The sequence below is a fragment of the Mytilus edulis genome, chromosome 7, assembly GCF_963676685.1.
Source record: "Mytilus edulis chromosome 7, xbMytEdul2.2, whole genome shotgun sequence".
Lineage (NCBI taxonomy): Eukaryota > Metazoa > Mollusca > Bivalvia > Mytilida > Mytilidae > Mytilus > Mytilus edulis.
The window spans coordinates 66,380,558-66,387,733 of record NC_092350.1 but is presented as its reverse complement, the minus strand read 5'-3'; the positions used below and the strand labels follow the sequence as shown (position 1 = coordinate 66,387,733).

Genomic DNA, 7,176 nt, shown 5'->3' with positions numbered 1-7,176 from the left:
ACCAGCTATACTATATAGTCCACTGCAAACAAGCGCGCATTACGAAGGTAATTGTCAAGTTAAATGGGACAAGTTTCTGATCAATATGATGTTGATAAAAATATTGAAGTAATGCATGCATATATAACTAAGTCCTCTGTATTTTTTAAATAAAAATTTTGAACACATGTCTTATATTTTAAAAAACCGTCTGCATTTCAAGCATTTAGGTCTATGAAACGGACAACAAGGTTTTGCAACCGAGTTTTTCAGCAGATGGTAGTAGACATAATCAAAATAAAAAGTATGAAGCAAGGGCTAATTGAAATTAAACCGGATCAGAGTGTGCCAGTGTATCATCAACTTTAATGCTGAATAATAACTTAAAACATACATACAAAATCTCTCTACGATGAACAATATTGTAAATAGTAGATATTTAATTGTCATTCGGAACTAAAACTAGAAATAAGGATGGTATCATGATATATGTATAATAGGATCAACTCTGTTTTGTTTGTAACTGTATCCTTATTTTGTTGCAGTAGCCTCTCCTTTACTAGCTGAAAGTATGTCTGTATCTGTTAGATGTAAGTTTTTTTAGGACATTGGTGATTCATTGTAGGTTTCTAAATGTCGTTACAAATGTTTCATACATGATCAGGACGAAATCATATATTAAACAAGTATTACAATTAAAACAATTACTGGTAGAAGGTTTTGTATAACAGAATATAAAAAAGAAGTGGTATGATTGCCTTCTACACATTTCTCCACAAGAGAACAAAATGACACATCAATTAACAGCTATAGGTTACCATACGGCCTTAAATAATGACTAAATCCCATACCGCATAGCCCCTAAAAAATTACAAAGTTAAGGTAAAACAATTCGTACAAAAAAATGTACGAAAAACAAATATGTAAAACATCAACAAACGACAACCACTGCATTACAGGCTTCTGACTTTGCATGGACAGGAACATAAATACAGAATGGGGCGGGGTTGAACAGGTGAACCCATCCCCTAACCTGGGACAGTGATGTAACAGTACGACACTAAAACGAACTATAAATATCAGTTGAAAAAGGCTTTACTCATCAGATGTATACAAATAGAAATACGCATTTAACCAAAACAGAGCCTTTTAAGAAGAAGATTAGAGCTGTTGCATAGCTTCATGACGTTTAACGAGCGTGGTACTCTCATGACAAGAGGCTAGGATTAAATCATTCAATTCTGACCGGACGTGGCTTCGTATTTGTGAATCCTATCCTAACATCCCACTGTAGCAGGGTTTAACTGCTACTTTGAAGAAGACATCAGTAACAATATATGTATTTCCTCTTTTACCCTGGAGGGTAAACCATGAATGATACCAGGCCTACCGGGTAAAAAGGTTGTAACCATACTCGCGTTTTTAAAATCATGGGTGCAAGAATTCAAACAGTTAAAGTGAAGTCAATTATTACGTTTGAAGTGCATTTATACTATGCCAAATACGTAACTATGATATCCCATCAACATCGTAAATTAAAGGCAAATCACTTGAATAAGGAGTCCATTTTGACTATGTCATGATCTTGTCTTGCAGATCATATTAGCTATTTCAAGTTTCTCAACATAGTTTACACTTACCAGAAAAAGACAGGGTATAGAGTAAAATCTAGTTTTAATGAGTCGTATAACGCAATGTATTACCCGTTTCAGAATCTAATGAATCATAGGTAATATTCTTTGGTGTACGCTGCGACGCCATTTTGTTTATAAGGACGTCGTAACGTTTACCTTAGATTGTGCAAAAAAAAACGTCAATATTAATGGGTTGGAAATGTGCCGTGTGTACAAATACATAAAAAAAAAACACAAAAAGTGGTTACATGCCTTTAAATTCGAATAGGAAGACGTAAATATGGGAACAATAATTTGTTGTAAATAAAATTTCGCTGGTGAAAAGGTTCTGAGTAATGGTATCCCAGACCTCTCAATTGGCAAGCAAATTGGTAAAAAGTGTGAACGCAAAACTTAAAAGATAGAAAAAAAATCTAAAGTAAAGCAAGATGGCCTAGTAGCAGAAGAAAATACAAATTTCTTTGACAATATATCTTGGTCCCAATTTCCTTCAAATCCTTTTGGTGACGCTTGTCAACCAAAACTCACGTCCACGGAAAATGAAATAGAACATTACAAACTGAAAGATAAAATTTGAGATATAGAAAAAGCGATAGAACAAGAAAAAAAAACAAGATAAGAAGTCTTTTGACAGTTTTGAGGTTAACAGATAGTAGGAAGATAAATCTCAACATTCCGAAAACGTGTCAGAATTTTTCTTTAATTTGTGGAATTTGATGCGACTTTCATACAAGTAAGAGGTTTTAGCTAGCTATAAAACCAGGTTCAATCCTCCATTTTTCTACATACAAAAGTACCTGTACCAAGTCAGGAATATGACATTTGTTTTCCATGCATTCGTTTGATGTGTTTGAGCTTTTTATTTTGCAAATTGATAAGGGACTTTCCGTCTTTAATTTTCCTCGGAGTTCAGTATTTTTGTGATTTTACTTTTTCAAGATAATAGACAAAAACTTACATTTTTCCAATTTATAGTCATGGCGGCCATATTAGTTAGTTTACATTTTGCATTCAACAAGCAGGCAAAATTGTTAACTTGTGTGAAAAACTATATTCTTACAACGTACTATGTTTTCAATTAACATTAACATTTATTTCATACAAATCATTGAAGTTGATAGAAGCAATATGACATGCGTTCGAATGTGTTCTACGCCAGTGCAGCAGGATGCATCTTCATATTGTTATAAACCATGTGATTCCCCAAGTGTTATCGACGTGGAACAAAAAGTGGAACAACTTAAGGAAAAATTAACAGTAGATAGAAAGAGTACATCAAGTAGGTATATTTTAGAGAAAAACATTTTAACATTTATTTTTAACTTTCAACGTGTCCAATCAATGTCGTCTGTTTTCTTATTAAAGTAAAATGTCTGTTAAAAATTATTGACGTAAATAAAATTCTACTTATAATAAATCAATTGGTTTGTTGATTTGCAAATTTGACAAAACTGAGAATGGAAATGGAGGATGGGGACAACAACCTGACCAAAGAACAGATAACATATTTAACTACAGGATGTTCGCTTTCAAAATAATAAGATTTTTAAAAGAATAATAATTTGACAGGCTATATATAAACATAACATATGCAGACGTTTCCATTAATTTTACAACGAACGAGGTATTTGTTAACGACCTTGACTACCCATGAGGGTCTCGCCCGGTCTGCAAATTCTTTAAAAGAAGAAACAAGCCATTGAAAATTAGGCAGGACATTTTTCTGTCCATATTTTTCCGTATATATCACAATCATTTTGGCATTTTAAAAAATGGATTACCTGACAAAGAGTCAAAACCCGATTAGTGAACATCTCAAAACTATTGGTTTTTTGTTCATTAAAATAGGCAATCTAATTATAAGCGATACTCTGTGTACCTCATTGTGCAATATTAAACCTTTGATAATACACGTTAAATCATAGACTCCTAAAAACCGGAATCTTGTATAAGTGTCATGTACATAACAACAATCACAGTTTAGCGTCTGACGCGATTCATAAAAGGGTTGCGACCAAAACAAAGATGCCGACAAAAACACAAGCCAAATGATAGAACACGACTGAAACGGAACAAAAACGCGATTAACACATTAATATGCATATATAAAAATGATGCAAACTAAATGAAATGAGTAGTCATGAGAATAACTTGGAATTCTAAAATGTGGTTAAAATTAATTCAAAATACTATTCAGTACAACACTATATTTAATATCCATTGATTAGTGGTTGCTTGCTTATTGTCCAGTGGCAAACATAACATGTATGTACAGGACGAGATCAAATTAACAATAAATTTTAAAAAAAGTTGGTTACGGTCAGGGACATTTGTACTGCACTGAAAATTAAGGATGTATTTGATAGGCAAATAAAGTTTTGTTTTGAAACTAGCCGTCAACGGACCCCTCAATGATTTGTTGATTGGTTTCTTAACGTGCAGAGAGCGCGCAGGAAGCATATTTGTCGTCCCCATTTTGACTGGACGTGGTTGCCTACTCGTATATCTTGCACAGACAAACGGACGCCACTTCGACAATATTTATCAAACTAAATGCATTCATGCATTGCATACAATTTACATTCATATTATATTTGTGCTTAAAACTATTTAAATGCAAGAAAACCATTAAATCATAAATTTGTTGTTTTCTTTCAGTGTATAAAAGATCTTTAAGAAGTGTTTATGAAAACAGAACCTCGGCAAAAACCATGGGAATTATGGGAGCTGCTATTATCGCGTCTGTCATCGGATTATTTGTGTTCTTCGATTGCTTAAGATGGAAGCAGAACAATAATCAATAAAACTTTGGATAATGATGTTATTAAGACTGCTGTGTGTTATAAAAAATATATTTTTATCAAAACAAATACACTCTAGACTGACCATCCATTTCGATCGTGTAATCTTGTATATAACGCTCCAGTCGGAATTAAAGTTCCATGAATTTATCCCCAGAACTAGAAATTTAAGAAACAACAGACACGGCTACCTCCGCATTATTTTTAGACTTAGGCAGTATCCATTTGATTTTCTATTTTTTTGTCGACAAGTCGAAAACAATTTTGTTCTTTCAATTTTAGCATTACATATAGTGGCAGCTGAGGATGAAACAATTTTTTTTTTTTCTCAGGGTCAAAAACAAATTATTTTTTTCTCAGGGTCAAAAACAAATTATTTTTTTCTCAGGGTCAAAAACAAATTATTTTTTTCTCCAAAAACTGAAAATCAAATGGTTACTGCCTTATATCTCGAATTTGACATAGAGTCATCTCAGTACCAGAATCTATGACAAACGAGACGATTACAATTTTGAAGTTATAAATTTCCCCCACCTTAGCAGCAATATACCAACTTCACCAGCATATGGGATATACATTTCCCAACTTATCCGATATTCAAGAGCTTGCAGCTCCTACTCAGACTTTGTATAACGTCACCACTGTCTGCGCAGAAAGTTGATGAATCGGGGGTATGTCAAAGAACGTATCGTCCTTTTCCTAAAAAAAAGTTCATCGGAATGTACCAGGACCTTGTTGATAAATATTCCGTATCAACTTCGCAAATAATACATGATGGCCTTGGTGTATAGATTCTGCGTACTGACGTTGTTTGTGATCTTAACAACGTGTTATATTGTTCTTTCGTTTGTCTATGTTCTATACACCTTATCGCTATTACTTTAAAGTTGAACGTAAGCGGCCCGCGTCGAAGGTCGACCGGATTCGGAATCGGTATCGTAAGCGGCCATTGTATATGTTTTGCTTGGTAACGTCCTTGTTTTTTATCGTCTGCTTCCGTTAAAAACGTACTGCCGGTCAGTTTTTCTACTTTCGTTTATTTATTTTACTTTACTATGGATCCTGGTGACCAAATTACATCGTTGGAAGAATTTAAAACATGGAAAACAGACAACTTACAGCATTATTTAACAATGAGGGGACTAACGAAAGAAGGGACGAAAGACGAGCTTGGTGCTCTATGTTTTTCTACTGCCAAGTTGGGTTTGCCGGTCAAACCCAAACAGAGTGAAGTATTGCTGGACAATGTTAATTGTTATAACCGTATTTTATATTACTGTGATATACCCGATCCCCTCAAATTACATAGCGGCTGGTTCGATGAGAAATCTGGTATTTCAAAGTGGCCTCCAACTTTTCTTTCCGACATTTCTACTTATTTAATTGATCATGGTGATATTGCCTCTTTAAGCCAGGTGCTTAAGGATTACAAAGTTGGCAAATCGTATGAATATTTTACATGTGGCTGGCTCCAGGAAGTTTTTTTATCACCCTCTGGACAGGGACACTTGTTTATTGAAAGCCAAATGCTGCCCATCACAACGGATAAGAAATGATTTGCATAATGTTTGGGTGTGCATCAAGAAGAGTGATGGCAGCATCAAAGGAGCATACTGTTCTTGTACTGCAGGGTAATATATTTTATTATTATAAGTTATGAAAGTGAAGGGGCATCTGAATTTCATATTATTATTTTTAAAAACCCATAACATAAATTAATTCCCAATCCAAAGACATGAAAAGTCACCCTCCTTTTAAAAAAGAACACAAAGATAAGATATCTCCTTTAATGCTGCCATCACTCTTCTTGATACCCAGGCAGCTGGTGCTTGTAAAATTGCTCTTAATTTGGGCATGTAGAAATCATATCAACAGAATATAACTAAAAATTTTCAAAAATTAAGCTCTGGGCCTGTAAATTTAACACTTCATTGTGTAGACTGTATATATAATGTATATATTTAAGGGAGCTATCATTTGATTTTAATGGGGTGGAGGGCTAGAATGAAAAATTTTGTCCTGCAATTTTTTTTAGCTGTAATCTCTGTCCTGCCTTCTTATTTTTCACTCTGTTCGGTCCTGTCTTTTTTTTACTAAAAGCTCCTGTGCTGCCTATTTTTTTTCAAATTTCATCCTAACTTATCTCCCCATCACCTTCAGCTTTTAAAACTTATTTTATTATGAATTTATGTATTTTTTGATTATATATAACACATCTGCTCATGTAGGTTTTTTAAAGCCTGTATTTTATATTCGTAAAATAAGTTAAGAATATGCTGTATACACAGGAGACGAATGGATGTAGAAGTAATTATATATATTGAACAAGTTCTATGGCCTTCCTCAATGATTTTAACCAATACAACAAGTCAAAATTATAAAGACTCACAAATGACAAATGTAGACCATTTGGAACTAGAAAACTAAAAGTCAATGTATGAATCAAACAACCAACAAAGAACAAATATGATAAAAATAAAACAAGAATGTATCAAAAGTAACACTGAATTGATATCATGATGCCCCAATCATACTGTCAATTTCTTTGTTCAATGGACCGTGAAAGTGAGGTCAAAACTCTTATTTATAAATAATATAACCAATATGACAATTTCTTAGTTCTCATACATGTATATTTAATCAGCATTGAAGATCAACTTATTGATATTTCAGACTTGGACAAACATGCAATCATGTTCCCAGTTTGCTTTTCAAATTGGAGTCATCCAACAGATATGGTATGGGGGCATGCACATCATCAG

General features: G+C 33.6%; 1 long non-coding RNA gene across 1 annotated transcript; it reads left to right on the top strand.

The window, feature by feature from the left end:
• Positions 1–522: 522 nt before the first annotated feature.
• On the top strand, positions 523–4,713 carry LOC139483595 (uncharacterized). The gene is made up of 3 exons (XR_011655042.1): positions 523–569; positions 2,728–2,892; positions 4,272–4,713. It is a non-coding gene; the product is annotated as an uncharacterized lncRNA (long non-coding RNA).
• The last annotated feature ends 2,463 nt before the right edge of the window (positions 4,714–7,176 follow it).